Raw genomic sequence first — 22,234 nt, 5'->3', positions numbered from 1 at the left:
GATATCTGTGTCATTTAGGATAGACATATGTTGTTAAAATATTATCATCTTCTGAATTTGATTGGATGGTGCGTTTTTCTCAGCATCGTACCTATCCTCTTTCTGCATTGTATGTCATTCATCCGTGCACTCTAACTTGTACCGACTTGCTCGGAGCGCGGTGACACGATCTAAGCGCACTGGCGGCCGGTCTCCTAGCTAGAAGCGACCTCAGCGCCTCCGGGTCTGCCACAGGAGTACTGAACCGCCGAGGGTGCTCCTGTGGGCATCTTCAACCGCCCCGACGAGGTGCCTCCTGCCACCACCCTCCGTTTTCTCTACCGCTGTCATCATCTCCCGGGCGGCTGTTCAAGTCCTTGCATCGTGGATGCTGGCGGCCAGGAGCAACCCCATAGGGACAAGCGGAGCAACCCATGCGGACATAGCGTCCTGGACGTGTTACCTGGGCATCAATTGAATCGAAGGTAGCCACGCATCATCTTCTCGTCACGCGCACTGATATGGTCGTGGTGATGTTTCATGCGCTGCACGCAAGTTGTTTGACCAAATGACCAAGTGAGTAATACTGGCTTTGGCAGTCGCAGTAGCTTTGCAATCTAATCCGTGTTAATTTTCCCTTCCTGCATGTGATGTTGAGCCTAACCTTTGAATTGCGCCCCAGTGGCAGGGGCAGTGCTAAGTCGGCACAGCCACCCACAATGTGGTGGTGTGTGGTGTGCGGATATCCCTCCTGAATGCTGCCATGGAACTGCTGGAGGACGACGATGCAGCTTGCCACAAGGAATTGGATGCTGCTTCCTGGATGCCCTTGAGGGCTCCTTTGATTTAAAGGATAGGAAAAATATAGGAATAGGAAAGGTATAAGATTGGAATGGCATATCTTCTTGAAACCTATAGGAATATGAAGTTTGTTTGATTGTAGCAAAGGAATTTTTCCATGAGGTATGAGCTAATGCTTTTTTCCTATAGGAATTACATTACAAGATTCCTATAGGAATTTTTCCTATAGGATATGTTCCTATGAATCAAACAACATGTATAGAAATTTTTCCCATAGGAACCAAATCCTACACAATTCCTATGCAAATCCTTTGAATCAAAGGAGCCCTGAGTAGTTGAGTTACTTGACGAAAGGCACATGAGAGTTACTTGACGAAAGGCACATGAGAGAGAAACTGACATCAACGACAACAGCGACATGTGCGTAATAGCAACTCTTTTTTTTGTTGACAATTTGCTTGCCTTCACTCTGTTCCATTTCTCCATGTCAAAGTTAGCTTGGGGCCAAGATTTGCATTGGACGTCAAGGCTATCGGGGGCGTTCCACTCTAGGGTCCGGTCATGGCTAGGGGTGTTGTGATTTCCGAAAATTCACCTCGGCTAGTTCAGGGTGTTCCCTGTACAAGTAGATTGCTGTAAACTTGTAGGTGTATGACCGGGGCATTACCGTGTGGATAGAAACTTATTCACCCAAAGGTCCTTGGATAGAAGCTAAAATCTCGTGTGGCTCAAAATAAAATCCATAGCAGTTTGGATGTCTGAAAGAGCTCAAATACAAAGAAGAGCTCACAGGTGAGCTGATTTTGGCATAAAACCATGTGCTAGGTTCAGTAGCAAATGAACCACCCCGAACCATACATGTTTATATTAGGGCAAGCATTCATGGGTACACTTCAATGATCGATCGAAATCCCAACATTGGAGTGATCTTAAGTCCCTGAATCCAGCTTCAGTGAATATCTTCCTCCACTGTTGCTCGTCTCGCTCGCCGCCATCGACGCGCATCATCTGGACATCAAATAGAACCTGCGTCTCCCTAAGAAGAATATTCTGCGACATTCCAGACTCTACCACGGCATCGAAGATTATCACCTTCCCACCAGCAGGTATGGCTTCCTTGCACCGGCGTAATACCTTGACGGCATCTTTATCTTGCCACAGACACATAACCCACTGAAAAAAGGAAGAACAAGATGGTACGTGTGTGTAAAAACTAAAGGACCAAACAACAAAGAACCCGTCTGGATGCAGTAGGTGTCCTACGAGTGTGTACCTTGAGCAGAACAGCGTCGGCTGGTGGTATGTACTCAAACACGTCGCCAGCAACGAACTGGACGTTGTTGCTGGTTGGTGCGCCGGCGACCACATGTGGGAGGTCTAGCACGGTGCACTTGACGTGCGGAAGGACCTTCGCGATGGATGCAGCTGCGGCGCCATGGCCACCGCCGGCGTCGACGAGCGAGCTCACGCCCTGAAAGACGCTGCTGTGCTCCTTCAGGACGACCTCCATGACGAGGCGTCTGTCGGCGATCATGCCGGTCTGGAAAAGGCCACCTGTGCCGTTCATTGCTGTCATCTCCGACCGTGTGCAGCCATGTGCCACCTCAAATAGTGTCATAGCTGACGCCCGCTCGTCAGTGAACCACTCCCCTATGCTGCAGAGAGCGGTCACAGACAGCGGGTCGACAAGCACACGAACAATGGGAGATTGGGTGCACAAGTTCTCGCCGTCTTCGACAAGGAGGCGGGAGACCAAGGTGAGCTTGTACCTGGCATCACCATCGCAGCCTTCGACGGAGAAGATGCCAAAGACGGTGAGGGCTTGCATGAGCCGACGGAGGTGGGAGTACTTCGTCGGGTGGATCCCGGTTTCAGTCGCAATGACGGACAACGTGGCGACACCTCCGCGGCGATGTATGGCATCAGGGATGTGTAGATCTGTGGCAGCCCTGAGCGCTGCGGACTTGACGTACGCCATGGAGTGGTGGTAGAGCTCAAGTTGAGCTTGGAGCAAGTCCTCTGTACTCATCACATTGTTTTCAGTTTGGGCATGCACCTTACTATGTTTTTTTTTCAACCGGTCCCCGGGAAGGAGAGTTTGGCCACCTGAAATTTTCATTGGAAAAATGCCAAAAGAAATCATATAAGTGTTTTAAACTTTGGAAAATGATAGGAAGAAAAGAAACTAAAACAAGTCAAGGCATCTGCCTTGGAGAGAGCTTCTCAGGCCACGCGAGCGCCACATGCCAGCCGGAGTCGCGGCAAAGCTTGTGCAAACAAGGGATGGAGGGGGCGAGGGCGTTAAAGACCACGCGAGTGCCATGCTGTGTTCAATAATGCTACTTCTACGGACGGACTACTACGGAATTTTTCTTACGGGCTGACGTGTGAGCTGCAGATTTGATCGGGAGGATTTAGCTAGAACTGTCACGCTTGTTTTCTCCAATCGCACGATCCCACGTCCTGTCCGTAAGATTAGTCCGTAAACTAATTCCGTAAGTGTAGCATTGTTGTGCTGTGTTGTGTGCCGAAAGCTGTGATAGTCCTAGGGGTCTTATAGAGGTGGTACGTGTACAGTTAGTGCTCTTCCTTCCACCTTGCAGTAAGCTATGTAAAATGCATGTATGCACTATTTTTGTGGGCAGGAAATTATGTCAGCTCTTTTTTCTTGCAATATGTAGATATAAAAAGGGATGTCTGCATGGTTTTCACGGTACTGCGATGGGTGAGGTAACTCCATACTACGAAAATGATCCTTCAACAAATCCATGGTACGGGAATGATTACTCAAGCACTATATCCTGGATCTGCGTAATCTTTCTTTTATATTGACGTGGGGTGATGTCTCTTTCATACAGTAAGTGGTATAATAATTTCGAAGCCTGGACTCTGCACTGGATAATACAGACAGAAACGAAAGCAACACGTCGGAGAAAGCTGCAGATGCCCCTGGGCCGCACACTAGCCATGATATGAAAATAGCGAAATAAGAGAAGCTGATACATGATATTATTATTGGTTTTAACTTCTTCTCTAGGTCTAAAAATTATATTCCTTGTTGGTAAATTCAAGCTCCTTTTGGAAGCTAGCTTTGGAGAGCCTATTTGAGGAGCTGGGCATCCATAATTCTCCCGTATACAAGAAAGGCTGGAAGTCTTTCATGCTAAGAAATATTAGCCAAAATAAAGTCCTGTCAGAAAAACGATGCAATCTTTGACTCCTCTTGCCTTCAAAGATGAGCTCAAGGCCTGAAACGGGTTCTTGGCAGGCTGGGGTAATATATGTTTTGACTGCTTGCACCTAACATGATGTTTGTCTTGAGTTTTTGCTAATTTGAAATTGAAAAGGGAACTTTCTGGTTACAGAAGAGTGGCAAACATTTTCATGTTTGTGACAACTATGTTGTTTTACACTGTAAAGCTTGGATTGGTCCTGCGTAAATGTTTCCCAAAGAACAAATTTATGATCATGGTACTTGGGCACATAATGGAACAAAAACACAGCACAGCTATTTTGTTAAATAGGTGATCGGTCGTACTGGTAAGTCACCAGACTCAACATGTCTGAATATATAGAGGCATCTAGTAGATATGCTAAGTTCCAGTCTAGCTGTATGAGGGCTTGCATGAGCCGACGGAGGTGGGAGTACTCCATTGGGTGGATCCCAGTTTCAGTGGCAAAATCGGACAACCTGGCGACATGCCGACACCTCCGTTCTTCCGTGGCGATGTATGGCGCCGGGGATGTGTAGATCTGTGGAATCCCTGGGCGCCACAGGCTTGACATACGCCATGGAGTGGTGGTAGAGCTCAAGTTGAGCTTGGAGCAAGCCCTTTGTGTTCATCACATCGTTTTCAGTTTGGGTATGCACCGTACTATGTTTTTTTTTCCAATTGGTCACCGGGGAGGTGAGTTTGCCCACCTGAAAATCTATGCAGGTTCACATATATAAAAAGGGATGTCTGCATGGTTTTCAAGGTACTAGAGCGGCTGCTCCATGCTACGAAAATGATCCTTCAACAACTACATGGTATGAAAATGAATACTACTCAAGCACGATAACATGGATCTGCGGATCTTTTCTATATTGACGTGGGGTGATGTCTCTTTCATATAGTATGTGGTACAATGATTTCGAGGCCTGGACTCTGCACTTGGATAATACAGACAGAAACGAAAGCAACACAGGCTATGGATGGCCTCGGTCAGTACAGAGGCTATGATGTTCTACTATGTTATGATAAACTCATCCATGTGGAGCTTTTCGTAAGTTGTAATGTATATTGTTACTCTTGGCATTATTGTCCAGCCTCATACTCTAGGGGATGTACTTCTTCTGGCTTATACAATCAACGACCTTTAGCTTCTCTTGGAATTGTTAATACAACTGTTAGAGCATGTCTAACAGGCCCCGTATAACCCGCCCACCCTGTAAAATTCCGGCGGGATACGGGGCCGGAGCGATTTTGGGCGTCTAGCAGGCCCCGTATTCGGGCCGGCCCGTATCGGCGGAATACGGGGCCCAGGAAATCGGCCCCGTCGCCCCGTACATATAGTGGGCGCAGGTGCGAGCCCCTCACTCGCAACCCTAGCTCCGCCGTGCGCCGCCGCCTCCTCCTCCTGCTCCGGCGAGCAATTAGCCGCTCCCCCGCGCCGCATTCCACCCCCAAGCCTGCATGGACTCCCGCCGCCGCAGTAGCGCCTCGCCGGCGAGCGGATCGAAGCGATCCCGCTCGCCGGACACCGTAGAGGAAGCGTGGCGGCGGCAATGCAAAAGATCCGCCGCCGGCAGCCGTCGCGCGGCCTGCAAGTACGACGGCGCCTCGTACGTCCCGGAGAAGCTCATCGACTTCGCGCGGGGCGGCCGCTGGTACCACGAGGACCCGCCGCTCAAGCCGATGAGCGGGCGGAAGTTCTCGGCGTGGCTCGCCGAGTGGGAGCGCCAGCGCCAGGTGAGCGAGGCGTGGAGGGCGACCATCGGGAGCACCAGCGGCGGAGGTGCCCCTCTCGCCGGGGAGGAGGAGGAGGAAGACGAGGACGCCGCCTTCAAGAAGGCGATCCAAGACTCCCTCAAGGACGCCGCCGAGAAGGAAGCGGCGGAGGAGGAAGAAAGGGCGGCGGCCATCGCCGCCGTGCAGGAGGCGGAGGCGCGGGAGGCGCAGGCGCAGGCGGCGACCATCGTCTACCTCTCCGACTAGAAGTCGCGATCCATGATCGCGCATTTTGTATGTAGGTACGTCGATTCCTATGTATGATCGACGAACTATGATGAATGAAAGTTTCCCGGGGTTTTAAATTTACAAATATACGGGGTCAAATACGGGTTCTGCTAGACGGAGCGGTGTCTGATCGACCATTTTTTTTATAGGGCGAAATTCTAGCGTTATACGGGGCAAAAAAGTAAGGGGCCTGTTAGACATGCTCTTATAGCTTCGTTCTTCATTGTGGCTATCCTAATTTCATGGATCTCAGCGATTTCCATCTTGTCTTATTTTAATTTCAAAGAATATTAGACTGCTATGTAATGCTACATCCGTTCCGTAAAGTAAGTTAGCCTGCCAGAGATCACTGGCTACGTCATCACCTCTGTGATGGAAGAGTACTAGTTCCATGGTTATATGCTATATACATGATTTCCTACTGCTGTATGCCTGTAGCTGAACTATTTTAGTTTCCTGCTTCTGGTTCTGTAATGATGTTACACTTTTGGTTTCATGCTGTAGATGATTATGCTATAGATGTTTCCTGATTGTGTTTTATGGGTGTAGCTCCCTTTTTGATTAAGAAAAACAAAATCCAAACATGAATAACTTCCAATTTTCTTGTCTGTGTTTTCCTGAACTTTCCAACCCCTAAAATAAGTCTTCCCCTATTTCTCGATCCTATTTTTAGTCAATCACACACAGGACCCCTATTGCCTGAAGCTTTGCCCCTCATTCTGGCCGTGATTTCATCTGTGCACTCAACTATTTCCTCCGATGGACCGCCGTCCGACTTGCTCTGAGCGTGGCGGCGCGATCTAAGTGAGGCAGCCCTGGCGCCCGGTCTCCTAGCTAGAAGCATTTGCAGACACCATCCGACCTCACTGCCTCCTGGTCCAACACGGGCGCTTCCTAAGAGTGTGTCCGACCGGCGGTTGCTGGGCATGTTCGACTGCGCCAATGAGGTGCCTCCCGCCGCCACCCTCGGCTTCCTTTGTCGCTGCCATCATCTCCCTGGCAAAAAGGTATTACCATTCATTTAGTCATATTGTGATTGGTAAGGTATCAGTCTCAGTATGACATGCCCCCTTCTTCAAGTCAACGAACACCAAATGCAAGTCCCTCTTCTCCTGCATATATCTCCATAAGTTGGAGTAACAGAAAAGGACCTTTTAGTAGCATAAACCAAATCGTTTTTTTTTTTGTGAGAGGTTTGTCACTCTTCTCAACGATGTACACTTTCCGAAAACTTCATAGTATGTCCCATATGAGATAAATTTCTCGGGAACCAGTACAACTTTGAATACACCCACTGGATCGGTTTAATAGGCGCACACGTAGTTTAAGACAAACTTTGACCTTAGTTTGCTCAACAAAATATAAATTTTATATCTACAACATTTATACCATTAGTTTCATATTTAAAATAGCTTTCCAATGATATAGTTGTTGTGACATAAATTTTATATTTTATTGATCAAAATAATGGTCACAACAATTTCTTAAACTCGGTCATGTTAAACAAATCCAGATGGAATATCTTTTTTTATTAAAGATGGGTACAAATGATCGGGCTGGAGTATCTTTTTTGTTCTTAAAGATGGGTACAAATATTATTTTCCTCCACTCTTAGGGAACTGAACTATACTATTGCCATGTTTCGAAGGCATCTGCACACTTAAAATGGGAATCTATACTTCTTATAAAGAAAAATCTCACTAACTGCAATTGATGTTAGTCTAACTCTACATGCAAACCGTCCACATCATCTATTCCATTAGCCAATTAAATGTCCATCTCATCGCCACTAACATTCATTATTGATGTATCCTTGCATGCAAGCTATCTATGTCGCTATTTTTTGATTAAAATATCCACATAGCTAATTTATAGCCATCAAATATAAAAAATAATGTGAATTAAATTTAGAATCTCAACTATTTTGACCAACTGAATATGGCATACTTCTATAGACAATTCATATTGCATATGTATTATACTATTTTATTTAGACTATAATTTGTTAGAAGATTCCCGCTGCAACGTGCGGGGTATCCTTCTAGTATCATAGATGCCAAAGGTCTTCCTTCCTTTCATTCTTTTAGGGACTCCATAACCACAAGCTCTTGGATCCTACGCATAAATCGCATATTGGTGTCATCAAAAGAGGGCTATCTAGTTCAAGCATAGTGTTGCCATTCCCACCATTGAATAACCAGTCAAAGTAATCTCTCCATATCTTCTTGATATCCTCATCTTTCACAAGTCGGCCAGCTTTATCCTTGATAAATTTTATTTGATTGAGTTCCATTGTCTTCGTCCCGCGAATTTTTTCTATCTTGTAGACGTTCTTTTTTCCTTCCTTTGTGCCTAGATATAGGTCAGCATCATCATGTCCCTCTTTGCTTCACTCACATCTCTCTTACTTTCTTCTTAGCCTCTTTATACTTCTCCACATTGCTTGTGCTTCTACCATGATGCCAATTATTGTAGGCAGTCCTCTCAGAATTGCCTCTTTATACTCATATCAAGCCCTAATTTGTGGGGCATAAGGACTGATAACATTCTAGAGTAGATTCATAATGAGTTAATGACTAGTTTGACAAGGTTAATCCTGTCCCATGTATCCAAACGTTCACTACCCTCTTTTCCCGAGTACCCGTAAAAAATCTACGCATTCTGTATAAACCTAAAAAGGAAGAAAGGGCCGCCAAATGGCTACAACACAACACACATCCAAGACAAGGCCAACAGCTACAACACTCCTACAATAGGCAGGCAAAGCTCGCCTTACCCAACCTTTAGTCAAAAATAGCAAGGAGGTAGAACACCGAGCCTCAAGACCGCGTCACAACCAGACCAAACAGCACACAAGCACCAAAACTCTAAGGCTGCCCAGACCAACATACTCCTACTCGTGCGCATAGAGGAGCGGCTAGCAGATGGCAGGATCCAACCAAACTTTTGGAAGCTGCCGACTAGGGACTACCCTTTTGAGGCTCTTGTCTATCAGGAAGCCCACTGTTCCTATTTCCAACCACGCATGAATATCAAAGCCATCTAACCAGTTGTAAGAGCAAGATCTATATCCCTTGTTTTGTGTGTTTGATAACAACACTCGAACAATTCTAACCGTGCACAAAGTTTGTCATTGATAGGTTTGCAAGGTGTACGACGCCCTCGCCGGACACATTATGATCAGAAGACCGAAGCGTAGTTCTTAGGCTTTCTGGTTTTGTGTGTGTGTCGCGAGGTAACATGGTAGGAGAGGAAAAGAGGAAAAAGCTTTTTTAGTCATAGCGGTACTACCGGTACCAGGAGCGGTAGTACCGCTACCCCTACTGGTACCACCCTGAGCTACCGCTCTGAGGATTGCACATGAGATTGTCCCACAGAACAGGTTACGGTACCTTTACGGTACCTTGAGCGGTAGTACCGCTTGCAAGCGGTAGTACCGCCCACGGTACCGCTCAAGTACCGTAACACGTTACGGCAGTACCACTGTGGTACCGCTCCGGTACCGCTTCGAGTCCAGTAAGGTTTGGACCCTGTTGCGGTACCTCGAGCGGTACCGCGAGCGGTAGTACCGCTATGTGTCCACGTGGACAAGTTCTGTGGGGATTCGAACTCAGAGCGGTAGTACCGCTTCCCAGAAGCGGTAGTACCGCTTAGGCAAAAACAGCACATAACGGTTGGATTTGGAGGGACCTATAAAATGGCCCTTTCTTCTCCAGCCCGATTTAGCTCTTCTCTCTCTCTCTCCTCCATTGTTGCTGAGCTCAAAGTGAGGGGATCTCCCCATCCATCCAACCAAACTTGCTCATACTTTGAGGAGTGGTGGAGGAGACCCCGATCTATCATTCTACCGAGAGAAAGTTCGCCAATACTAGCTATTCCTTAGTGGATCTTGGTGGTAGGGTTCCTATGGTGGAGCATTGGAGAAGGGTTCCTATGGTGGAGCATTGGAGAAGGGTCCCTATGGTGGAGCATTGGAGATGTGCAGCTATGGAGGCTAGCTTGGTGATGTACTAGCTCCATAGGGTGTTGGGAGCATCCTTGTGTGTGGAGCTCGCCCCAACCTTGTGAAGAAATCACCGCCTCGACCGGTGCCTTAGTGGAAGAGGGAGAGCACCTTCGTGGAGCTCTCTCGAGGAAGAAGGTGAGGCCTTCCTTCGTGGTGTGGCCGTCTACTCTCTTGTGTGAGACTAGCACCTCCTCAACGCAGACATACTTCCTATTGTGGAAGGAACTGCGGGAAACAAACCTCGCCTCGTCTCCGCGCCCCCGGTTGTCTCGCTCCTTACTCTTACTATCTTGTTGATTCCTTTACGTGTTGCACTCGTCCTAGGATCATTGTAGGAACACCGCTATCGCTAAAGCTATCATCTTTACCTTCCGTTGCGCTAAAATTGAAAAAGGCTAAAACTTGACGTAGCGCCATTCACCCCCCCTCTTGTTCGCTACGATCCATTCAAGTGGTATCAGAGCAAGGTTTTCTTACTCGGGCTTTACCGCCTAAGAAATGGCCGAACAAGAGGTGGTTGTGAATGGAGTCCTTCCCCGTGAGCAATCATCTCCATCATCAAGTGCCGATAATACTCCGGCTACTTTGGATGACCTCAAGAAATTGGAGTCATCCATTGTATCTCAATTGAAGGCTATGATGATGGAGTTGATTACTCCGAAATCAAACCCCATCATAGATACTAAGAGCGGTGTCGATGTTTCCCCACCAAAAGTTAACACTTTTCCTTGTGTTGGATTTGTTGAGCGATCAACAAATTCACCTCGGGAAAAGGATCTTGAGGATGTTGACACCTCATCAAAAAGGAAGGATGAATCTCCGGTTGCGGGACAATTAAGAGATGATCATGCGGTGTCTCCACCAAGTGATTATGCCGTAAATGTCCCAATACCCATGCCTTGCATTTTGACTCATGGTTTACCACCATTACTTGAATCTAATAGCTTTGGTGATTGGAAATTCTTAATGCGTTCTCATGTGCGCAGCGCCTCTACCGAGCTTTGGCGTATCATTGAAGAGGGATATTCACCACAAGACCCAATGAACTTGACAAGAAGGGAAGTGGTGGACCACCAACTCAACGCCATCGCCATCGACATGATTCACTTGGCCATTACTCCCGAGGACCGCGCTCATATCCGCTCGCTCAAGACCACCAAGGAAGCTTGGGACGAACTTGACAAGCTCTTCCTTGGAAATGGGAGCATCCAATGCTCTCGTTTTAATGAAGTGATGGCCAACGACTTTGTCATGGAAGAAGGAGAATCGCCCGAAGAGATGTACCGGCGCCTTATTGCTCTCGCCATGCAAATGCGAGATCTTGGAGCGACATTTGTGGATGACCTTTGGATCAAGAAAAAGTGCAACAATGCTCTCCTTCCTTAGAGTGGAAACAAGAAAAGAAACTCGAGATCAAGAAGCTCTTGCTACAATTTTGGCGACAAAAGTCATTTCGTTGCGGATTGTATCTACGAGAGAAGGGACTTAAATGGTGGACACCTCATTCGTAAGAGCAAGTTTAGATCTCTCCCCAAAGGGCTCTCCAAGCTATCCTTCAACAACGACGTCACCAAGATCTCCTCCACAGGGAAGCCTAGAACTAACATGCTAGGAGATCGAGGTCATATGGTGGAAAAGGAAAGGCTTGAAAAGAAGGAGGAATTAGAGCTTATCTCTCTCACCCAAGCTTATGAGGAAGAAATGTGCTTTCGTATGACTCTTGAAGCTAGTGCTCTTATTCTTGAAGACTTCAACAATTCTCTCATATCCCAACTCATCAAGGACCGAGATTATGCTCTTGGTTGGGTGGACAAGCTCAAGGCAAATAAGTGTTATCTTGAAGAGAATCATGAATGGTCGCTTGAGGATGTTGCAACCTTTGCCAGGAAGAAAGAAGATGAAGGTCCTAATTCATGTTGTGATAAGCTCCTTGACGAAGTTTGCTTCTTGAGAAGACACAATGCAAAATTCTTGGAAGTCATCTCAACTCAAGAGAAGGCATTGGATGAATACTATCGCTTGAGTAAGGAGAAGGTGCAATGTTGTGATCACGAAGAAGAGATTGCCAATCTAAAGAAACACAAGGCCAAGCTATTTGAAGCAAATGAGAGGCAAAATGAATCCTTGTTGGAGTGGATCCGTTTGAGCAAAGGAAAGGTCACTTGTTGTAACCATCAGGATGAAATTGCGTATCTTAAGAGAAGCAAGGACAAACTTATGGTGATCAAGCTTATGCAAGATGAAGCCTTAAAAGAATATCAACTCTCAAGCAAGGATTATATTTGTTGTAATCATGAAGACGACATTGCCACTTTGGAGAGACACAAGCGCGTACTCGTGAGAAGAAATTCTCTTCTTGAAGAAGCTCTATCGGATCATGAAGATGAAGCTAACCACTTGAAGTCCGAGATTGAGAGTCTCCAAGTCAAAAACCAATTCTTGGAAGGAGTCATTGAAGCCTATGAGGACTTATGCAATAAAGGAGAAGTGGCAATCATGCCAAAGAAGATCGAGAGAGGAAGAAGGATCAATGAAGCGAAGAATGTGAAGGTAGGGCCCATTGAAAAATGGGCTCCTATTTCCAACTCTTGATCCTTGGAAGTCCTTGCTTTCGGAGGTGCTTATTGGGTGGTTAATCTTGAAGCCACAAGTCTTATGTCCGGAAGCAAGGAATTTGTTGTCGTCATCAAGTCACTCATCTCTATCTTTCTCATGACGACAACACAAGCAAGCTTAAAGGTATTGGAGCCTTGACAAGGTGGTGATCAAGTCCTACCTTGTCAAGACTCTTGCATATGTTCTCTTTGTTCATTGCTTTACACTCTTGGGTCTTTGTACCTACTATTATGAACATGTAGTGGTTCTCTTGTGGAGCTAGTCTCTTCAAGAGGCCACGTCCTAGGACTAATGGAATTTGCTTCTTTGTGTAGAGATTGTGTTTTGTAGGAATTGTGTTGAAGGAAATGAACCATGATGAAGTTTCTCAAACAATTTCAATACAAATTCTATGACATAATCCCTGCAAGAAGAAGCAACAATGGAATGGAGTTTGTGCTCAAGATCTTGGATGTCTTCATTGGCAAAGAAGGAATCCACTATTTGCTCCTAGCCATACTCTTACCCTAACTTCATAGGGTTGCCGGAAGTGAGAGACAAACCTAAGAAGACACTCAAACATGATGATGGAGTATGAGTCTATTGTGTGGTTTGTGGTATTGAGTGATGAGAGCTTTCGATGGATATGATAGTTCTTTGGAGGAGGCGAAGTGCTTCTTGTGAGAAAGGAGATGCAATTCCCCCGGTTACCATAGGAAGGATGGGTGTTGGCACTCGCCGATCTCAAAAGCTACCTGATAACCCACAAGTATAGGGGATCGCAACAGTCTTCGAGGGAAGTAAAACCCAAATTTATTGATTCGACACAAGGGGAGGTAAAGAATACTTATAAGCCTTAACAACTGAGTTGTCAATTCAGCTGCACCTGGAAAAACACTAGTAACAGGGGTGATGTGAAAGCAGCAGTAATATGAGAGCAATAGTAACAATAACACAGAAAGCGATACTTGTAACACAGAGGCAATGGCACCAGAAAATAGTTGATACTACTTCCAATGACATATAGAACGAGTATATGATGATGAGAGATGGACCGGGGTTCCCAGCTATCTACACTAGTGGTAACTCTCCAATAACAAGTGTCAGGTGAACAAATTACAGTTGGGCAATTGATAGGATTGAAATAGCATTAAGACAGAACATCAAGATTATTAATTATGTAGGCATGTTTTCCATATATAGTCATACGTGCTCGCAATGAGAAACTTGCATGACATCTTTTGTCCTACCAGCCGGTGGCAGCCGGGCCTCAAGGGAATCTACTGGCTATTAAGGTACTCCTTTTAATAGAGCACCGGAGCAAAGCATTAACACTTGGTGAAAACATGTGATCCTCATATCACAGCCTTTCCCTCCGGTTGTCCCAATTTCTGTCACTTTGGGGCCTCGGGTTCCGGACAGCAATATGTGCAAACAACTTGTAGATACAATCTAAGCAATAATCATAGAGCTTAAATCTAAGATCATGCCACTCGGGCCCTAGTGACAAGCATTAAGCATAACAAGATTGCAGCAACAATAACTTCACAAACTTTATAGATAGACTAATCATAATGTATCATCCATCGGATCCCAACAAACACAACACCGATTACATCAGATGGATCTCAATCATGTAAGGCAGCTCATGAGATCATTGTATTGAAGTACATGGGATAGAGAGTACCAACTAGCTACTGCTAGAACCCGTAGTCCATGGGGGAACTACTCACGGAGCATGATGGAGGCGGTGGCGTCGATGGAGATGGCTTCCGGGGGCACTTCCCCGTCCCGGCGGCATGCCGGAACAGAGATTCTGTCCCCCGAATTGGAGTTTCGCGATGGTGGCGGCGCTCCTGGAGTCTTTCTGGAGTTTCATCAATCGGTATCGCGTTTTTAGGTCGAAAGGGCTTATATAGGCGAAGAGGCGGCGCAGGAGGGGCACCAGGGCACCCTCCCCACCTAGCGGCGCGGCCAGGCCTGGGCCCGCGCCCAGGTGTGGTGTGGGGCCTCCCTGGCCCGCCTCCGACTCTCCTTCGGTGTTCTGGAGTCTTCCGGGAAAAATAAGATGTTGGGTCTTCGTTTCATCGAATTCCGAGAATATTGCCCGAACAACCTTTCTGGAACCAAAAACAGGAGAAAACAGGAACTGGCACTTCGGCATCTTGCTAATAGGTTAGTTCCGGAAAACGCATAAAAACAATATAAAGTGTGAGCAAAACATGTAGGTATTGTCATAAAACAAGCATGGAACATCAGAAATTATAGATACGTTGGAGACGTATCAGCATCCCCAAGCTTAGTTCCTACTCGCCCTCGAGTAGGTAAACGATAAAAAGAATAATTCCTGTATTGACATGCTACTTACATAACCTTGATCATACTATTGTAAAGCATATGAGATGAATGCAGTGACTCAAGGCAATGATCTATAGTTGCTAACAAATAGATAACATATAGCAAAACTTTTCATGAATAGTACTTTCAAGACAAGCATCAAAAGTCTGGCATAAGAGTTAACTCATAAAGCAATAAATTCAAAGTAAAGGCATCGAAGCAACACAAAGGAAGATTTAAGTTTCAGCGGTTGCTTTCAACTTTCAACATGCATATCTCATGGATAATTGTCAACACAAAGTAATATAATAAGTGCAAATAAGCAAGTATGTAAGAATCAATGTACAGTTAACACAAGTGTTTGCTTCTAAGATGGAAGGAAGTAGGTAAACTGACTCAACATAAAGTAGAAGAAAGGCCCTTCGCAGAGGGAAGCAGGGATTAAATCATGTGCTAGAGCTTTTTAAGTTTTGAAATCATATAGAGAGCATAAAAGTAAAGTTTTGAGAGGTGTTTGTTGTTGTCAATGAATGGTAGTGGGCACTCTAACCCCCTTGCCAAACAGACTTTCAAAGAGCGGCTCCCATGAAGGACGTTATCTCTACCAGCAAGGTAGATCATCCCTCTTCTCTTTTGTTTACACATGTACTTTAGTGTGGTTTATTTTTATTTTTGGGTGACACTCCTTCCAACCTTTGCTTTCACAAACCATGGCTAACCGAATCCTCGCGTGCCTTCCAACAATCACATACCATGAAGGAGTGTCTATTTATTTTAGTTTTATTTAGATGACACTCCTCTCCACCTTTGCTTTCTCAAGCCATGGCTAACCGAATCCTCGGGTGCCTTCCAACATTTCACATACCATGGAGGAGTGTCTATTTGCAAAATTAAGTTGCTTACTGATGAATCAGAGCAAAACATGTGAAGAGAATTATTAATGAAGGTTAATTAATTGGGGCTGGGAACCCCGTTGCCAGCTCTTTTTGCAAAATTATTGGATAAGCGGATGAAGCCACTAGTCCATTGGTGAAAGCTGCCCAACAAGATTGAAAGATAAAACACCACATACTTCCTCATGAGCTATAAAACATTGACACAAATAAGAGATGATAAATTTTGAATTGTTTAAAGGTAGCACATGAAGTATTTACTTGGAATGGCAGGAAATACCATATAGTAGGTAGGTATGATGGACACACATGGCATAGGTTTTGGCTCAAGGTTTTGGATGCACGAGAAGCATTCCCTCTCAGTACAAGGCTTTGGCTAGCAAGGTTGTTTGAAGCAAACACAAGTATGAACCGGTACAGCAAAACTTACATAAGAACATATTGCAAGCATTATAAGACTCTACACTGTCTTCCTTGTTGCTCAAACACTTTTACCAGAAAATATCTAGACCTTAGAGAGACCAATCATGCAAACCAATTTCAACAAGCTCTACGGTAGTTCTCCACTAATAGGTTCAAACTACATGATGCATGAGTAAACATGATCTACTTGAGAGCTCAAAACAATTGCCAAGTATCAAATTATCCAAGTCAAAATGAGGCATTTTCTCTTTCCAACCAAATAGCAATAAATGCGATAGCTTCCAACTTTTACCATTGAACATTAAAAGTAAAAGCGAAGAACTCAATTGTTCATATGAAAAAGCGGAGCGTGTCTCTCTCCCACACAAGGATTGCTAGGATCTAAATTTATTCAAAAACAAACAAAAAATAAAAACACACAGACGCTCCAAGTAAAGCACATAAGATGTGACCGAATAAAAATATAGTTTCAATAGAAGAAACCTGATAAATTGTTGATGAAGAAGGGAATGCCTTGGGCATCCCCAAGCTTAGACACTTGAGTCTTCTTGAAATATGCAGGGATGAACCACGGGGGCATCCCCAAGCTTAGACTTTTCACTCTTCTTGATCATATATCATTCTCCTCTCTTGACCCTTGAAAACTTCATTCACACCAAACTTCTCATAAACTTCATTAGAGGGGTTAGTACTCAAAAAAAACTTTAATCCACTTTAGTCCTGTAGTGACACATTGCAAGAACTCAATAAAACATTAGATACAGCTCTCCACGTCTAGAAAGCCTCACTTAAAGTCCACAAGAGACAATGCAAAAAACAGAGACATAATCTGTCAAAACAGAACAACCAGTAAAGATGAATTTTTAAGAGGTACTTCCGTTGCTCAAATCAGAAAACTCAAAACTAATGAAAGTTGCGTACATATCTGAGAAACACGCACGTAAATTGGCAGATTTTTCTGATTTACCTACAGAGAGCCCTGCCCAAATTCGTGACAGATAGAAATCTATTTCTGCGCAGAAATCCAAATCTAGTATCAACCTTCTATTAGAGACTTTACTTGGCACAACAATGCAATAAAATAAAGATAAGGAGAGGTTGCTACAGTAGTAACAACTTTCAAGACACAACAAAACAGTAGCAAAAGAAAAACATGGGTTATCTCCCAAGAAGTGCTTTCTTTATAGCCATTAAGATGGGCTCAGCAATTTTAATGATGCACTCGCAAGAAATAAGAGTTGAAGCAAAAGAGAGAATCAAAAAGCAAATTCAAAACACATTTAAGTCTAATCCACTTCCTATGCATAGGAATCTTGTACGCAAATAAATTCATGAAGAACAAAGTGACAAGCATAAGAAGATAAAACAAGAGTAACCTCAAAATTTTCAGCGTATAGAGAGGTGTTTTAGTACCATGCAAATTTCTACAACCATATTTTCCTCTCTCATAATAATTTTCAGTAGCTTCATGAACAAACTCAACAATATAACTATCACATAAAGCATGTTTTTCATGATCCATAAACACATAATTTTTATCAAGATCAAAAATAGTGGGGTCAAAATTTTCAAACCCACTTTTATCAATAATATAACAAGATGATTGATCAATCTCAAAAGATATGGGACTCCTAGATAAAGTAAAGACTTCTCCAATCCCATTTTCATTAGTAGTACAATTAATATTATCAAGTAACATAGGACCATCATCTAGAGCTTTATCATAAACATTTGCTACGCAAAACTCTTTAGTACCATGCATTTCGATATCAGGCACAAACAAAGCATTATCATAAGATTCATCAAAGTAGCATGGATTATCATAGATAACAATAGCATAATTATTCTCACAAGTTTTACTCATAGGGACTATTTCAAGAGAATCCACAGGAACATAACATTCAACCTCCTTTGGTAAGCATGGAGGACAATCAAATAGTGTAACAGATAAAGAGTTACTCTCATTAGAAGGTTGGCATGGGTAGCTAATCCATTATTCCTCCTTTTGTTCATCACTCTCCTCCTCTTTTTCATCCAATGAGCTTTCAGGTTCATCAATTTCTTCTTCCACAGGTTCCTGCAAATTGTGAGTGCATTCTTGTGCATTAATGAGTCTCTCTTTATAATCAATGATATAAGGATTATCACTGTAACTTTCTATGCAAAAATTAAGGATAGAATAGACATAATCTTTAAGGTCCCTACAAACAACATAAGTTTCATAATTTTTAACCATGAAGGATTCGATCTAAGAAGCTCCCATAAATAAGACAAATTGTTCTACTTCTTCGAACCCAAGATGAATATAGTTATTCCAATTATAGTTTATAATTAAAACTTCTTCACTAAAGCCACATTGGAATTTAAGATGTTTAGTATCCTGTTGAGAGCAACAATTTATATCATGGCATTTAAGCAAGATTTTAGCAATTGTATTCAATTTTTCTATCACAGCACTCATGACTTTACCCGTTCTTGATTTTCTATAATTATTATATATTTCAATAAGCTCCAAATAGGTAGTGGGTTCTCCCATAACAACAGTTTTTAGTTTTTCGATTTTTCAAATTTTTATGGATTTTTGGGTATATAAGAAAAGTAAAACAAAACAAAAAGAAACTAGACAAAAGTAAACTAAGCAAAATAATACTAGACAGAAATAAACTAAGCACAAATAAACTAGAAAAAAGTAAACTAAGCAAAACAAAATAAAATAAAACAGAGAGAGAGGTAGAGTGTACTCCCCAGGTGAACTTATGAGTAGAGCTATGCCTCCCCGGCAACGGCGCCAGAAAATGGTCTTGATAACCCACAAGTATAGGGGATCGCAACAGTCTTCGAGGGAAGTAAAACCCAAATTTATTGATTCGACACAAGGGGAGGTAAAGAATACTTATAAGCCTTAACAACTGAGTTGTCAATTCAGTTGCACCTGGAAAAACACTAGTAACAGGGGTGATGTGAAAGCAGCAGTAATATGAGAGCAATAGTAACAATAACACAGCGAATAAAGAATACGTAGGCAATGGCACCAGAAAATAGTTGATACTACTTCCAATGACATATAGAACGAGTATATGATGATGAGAGATGGACCGGGGTTCCTGATACGTCTCCAAAGTATCGATAATTTCTTATGTTCCATGCCACATTATTGATGATATCTACATGTTTTAGGCACACTTTATATCGTTTTTATGCGTTTTCCGGAACTAACCTATTGACGAGATGCCGAAGGGCCAGTTGCTGTTTTCTGCTGTTTTTGGTTTCAGAAATCCTAGTAAGGAAATATTCTCGGAATCGGACGAAATCAACACCGAAGATCTTAGAATTCCCGGAAGCTTCCAGGGCACCGAAGAAGGGCCAGAGGGGAGCCAGGGGGCCCCACCCCACAGGGCAGCGCGGCCAAGGGGGGGCGCACCCCCCTAGTGTGTGGGCCCCCTGTGGCCCCTCCGACTCCGCCTCTTCGCCTATTTAGTCGTCCCTGACCTAAATCCTCGACCCCGTTCGACGAAACCAGAGAAAACCATCCAGAGCCGCCGCCATCGCGAAACTCCAATTCGGGGGACAGAAGTCTCTGTTCCGGCATGCCGCCGGGACGGGGAATTTCCCCCGGAGTCATCTCCACCGCCGTCTCCACCGCCATCGCTGTCTCCATGATGAGGAGGGAGTAATTCACCCCCGGGGCTGAGGGCTCCGCTGTAGCTATGTGGTTCATCTCTCTCTTTATGTGATCTAGTTGAATATCATCTATGTGCTACTCTAGTGATGTTATTAAAGTACTCTATTCCTCCTGCACGGTGTAATGACGACAGTGTGTGCATCGTGTAGTACTTGGCGTAGGCTATGATTGTAATCTCTTGTAGATTATGAAGTTAACTATTGCTATGATAGTATTGATGTGATCTATTCCTCCTTTCATAGTGTGATGGTAACAGTGTGCATGCTATGTTAGTACTTGGTTTGGTTGTGTTGATCTATCTTGCACTCTAAGGTTATTTAAATATGAATATCGAATATTGTGGAGCTTGTTAACTCCGGCATTGAGGGTTCGTGTAATCCTACACAATTAGTGGTGTTCATCATCCAACAAGAGGGTGTAGAGTAGTCCTATTATGTGATCATTGTTGAGAGTGTCCACTAGTGAAAGCAGGATCCCTGGGCCTTGCTTCCAAGCATCGAATCTCCGTTTGTTTACTGTTTTGTTGCATGTTTACTCGCTGCCATATTTTATTCAGATTGCTATTACCACTCATACTCATCCATATTACTTGCATCTCACTATCTCTTCGCCGAACTAGTGCACCTATACATCTGACAAGTGTATTAGGTGTGTTGGGGACACAAGAGACTTCTTGCTTTGTGGTTGCAGGGTTGCTTGAGAGGGATATCTTTGACCTCTTCCTCCCTGAGATCGATAAACCTTGGGTGATCCACTTAAGGGAAACTTGCTGCTGTTCTACAAACCTCTGCTCTTGGAGGCCCAACACTGTCTACAAGAATAGAAGCACCCGTAGACATCAAGCACTTTTCTGGCGCCGTTGCCGGGGAGGAAAGGTAAAAGGTACTCACACTCCGGATCTCGGCTACTAAGCTATTTTCGCTGTTGTAAGTACTCGAAGCTATTTCCTTTAGATCCTGCAATTGCATCTTTTTGTTTCTTGTTTTACACTAGTTAGGCATAATGGAATACAACTATGAGCTTTTTAATTTATTTCCTAAGTTAAGACATGAATTGTGTGATGCGAAAATTAAAGAACCTATGGAGCCTCAATTGCATGCTAGTAGCAATGTTATTAGTATGAACGCAATCACTGCTAATGCTATGGATAAGTCTAAGCTTGGGGAAGCTAGTTTTTGTGATCTTTTTAGTTTCCCATCTTTAGGGGAGAAAATTTGTTCTGATAATGCTTTATCTCCCATATGCGATAACTCTAATGATGCTTGTGATATTTCAAATCCACCAACTGCAAGTACTGCTTTCAAGATACCCATTAAAATTATTGAACGTGTTATTGATAACCGCTATGAAGGGGATGGAACTGTCCATCCTGGAGATCATTTACTGTTTTTGCATGAATTATGCGGGTTATTCAAGTGTGCAGGTATCTCTATGGATGAAGTGAGGAAGAAGCTATTCTCTTTTTCGCTATCTGGTAAAGCGGCGCATTGGTATAAATTGTTGAAGAATAGTCATTCTCTTGGTTGGGAGGAAATTGTACCTCTCTTTTATTCTAAATTTTATCCTCCTCATGAAGTGCATATTGATAGGAATTATATTTATAACTTTTATCCTCGTGATGGAGAGAGTATTTCTCAAGCGTGGGGGAGATTGAAGTCACTAATGCTCAAATGTCCCATTCATGAGCTCCCCCGTAATGTTATTGTTAACAATTTTTATGCGAGGCTTTCAGGACATCACAAGGACTATCTAGATGCCTGTTCGGAGGGATCTTTCACAAGCAAGGAGGTTGAAGCTAGGTGGGATCTTCTTGATCGGATTGAGGAGAACACTGAAGGATGGGAGAACAACAAAGGTGAAGAGTCAGGTATAAATTATGATTATGAATGCATTGAAGCTTTTATGGATACTGATAAATTTCGAGATATGAGTGCTACTTATGGTCTTGACTCTCAAGTTGCTGCAAATCTTTATAAAGCCTTTGCTTCTCATTTTGAATTGCCTAAGAAGAATTTTGATAAGTATCATGAACCTTTTAAAGAGGCTTGCATGAAGAATGAAATTGTTGTTAATGATTGCAATAAGCATGCTCAAACTCCTAAGAATGCTATTTCCTATAAGCATGTTAATTTTTGTGGAATACATAGGCCCTGTGGAATTAATCAAATCGAAGATGAATATTGCATCCATCATATTAATGAAAAAACTAGAAAGTGGGCTAGGGCTCTAGATGATCTTGGTAAAAAGGTTTGTGCCGACTATCCTTTTATTTGTGAAGTTTGCCATAGAGTGGGTCATT

At 43.7% G+C, this 22,234-nt stretch overlaps 1 pseudogene; it reads right to left on the bottom strand.

The window, feature by feature from the left end:
* Positions 1 to 1,504: 1,504 nt before the first annotated feature.
* Positions 1,505 to 3,105, bottom strand: LOC127316918 (acetylserotonin O-methyltransferase 3-like; annotated as a pseudogene).
* Positions 3,106 to 22,234: the final 19,129 nt, after the last annotated feature.

Source organism: Lolium perenne, chromosome 7 (assembly GCF_019359855.2).
Source record: "Lolium perenne isolate Kyuss_39 chromosome 7, Kyuss_2.0, whole genome shotgun sequence".
Taxonomy (NCBI): Eukaryota; Viridiplantae; Streptophyta; class Magnoliopsida; order Poales; family Poaceae; genus Lolium; species Lolium perenne.
Note: the sequence above shows the minus strand (reverse complement) of the source record. Positions and strands in the feature narration are given on the sequence as shown.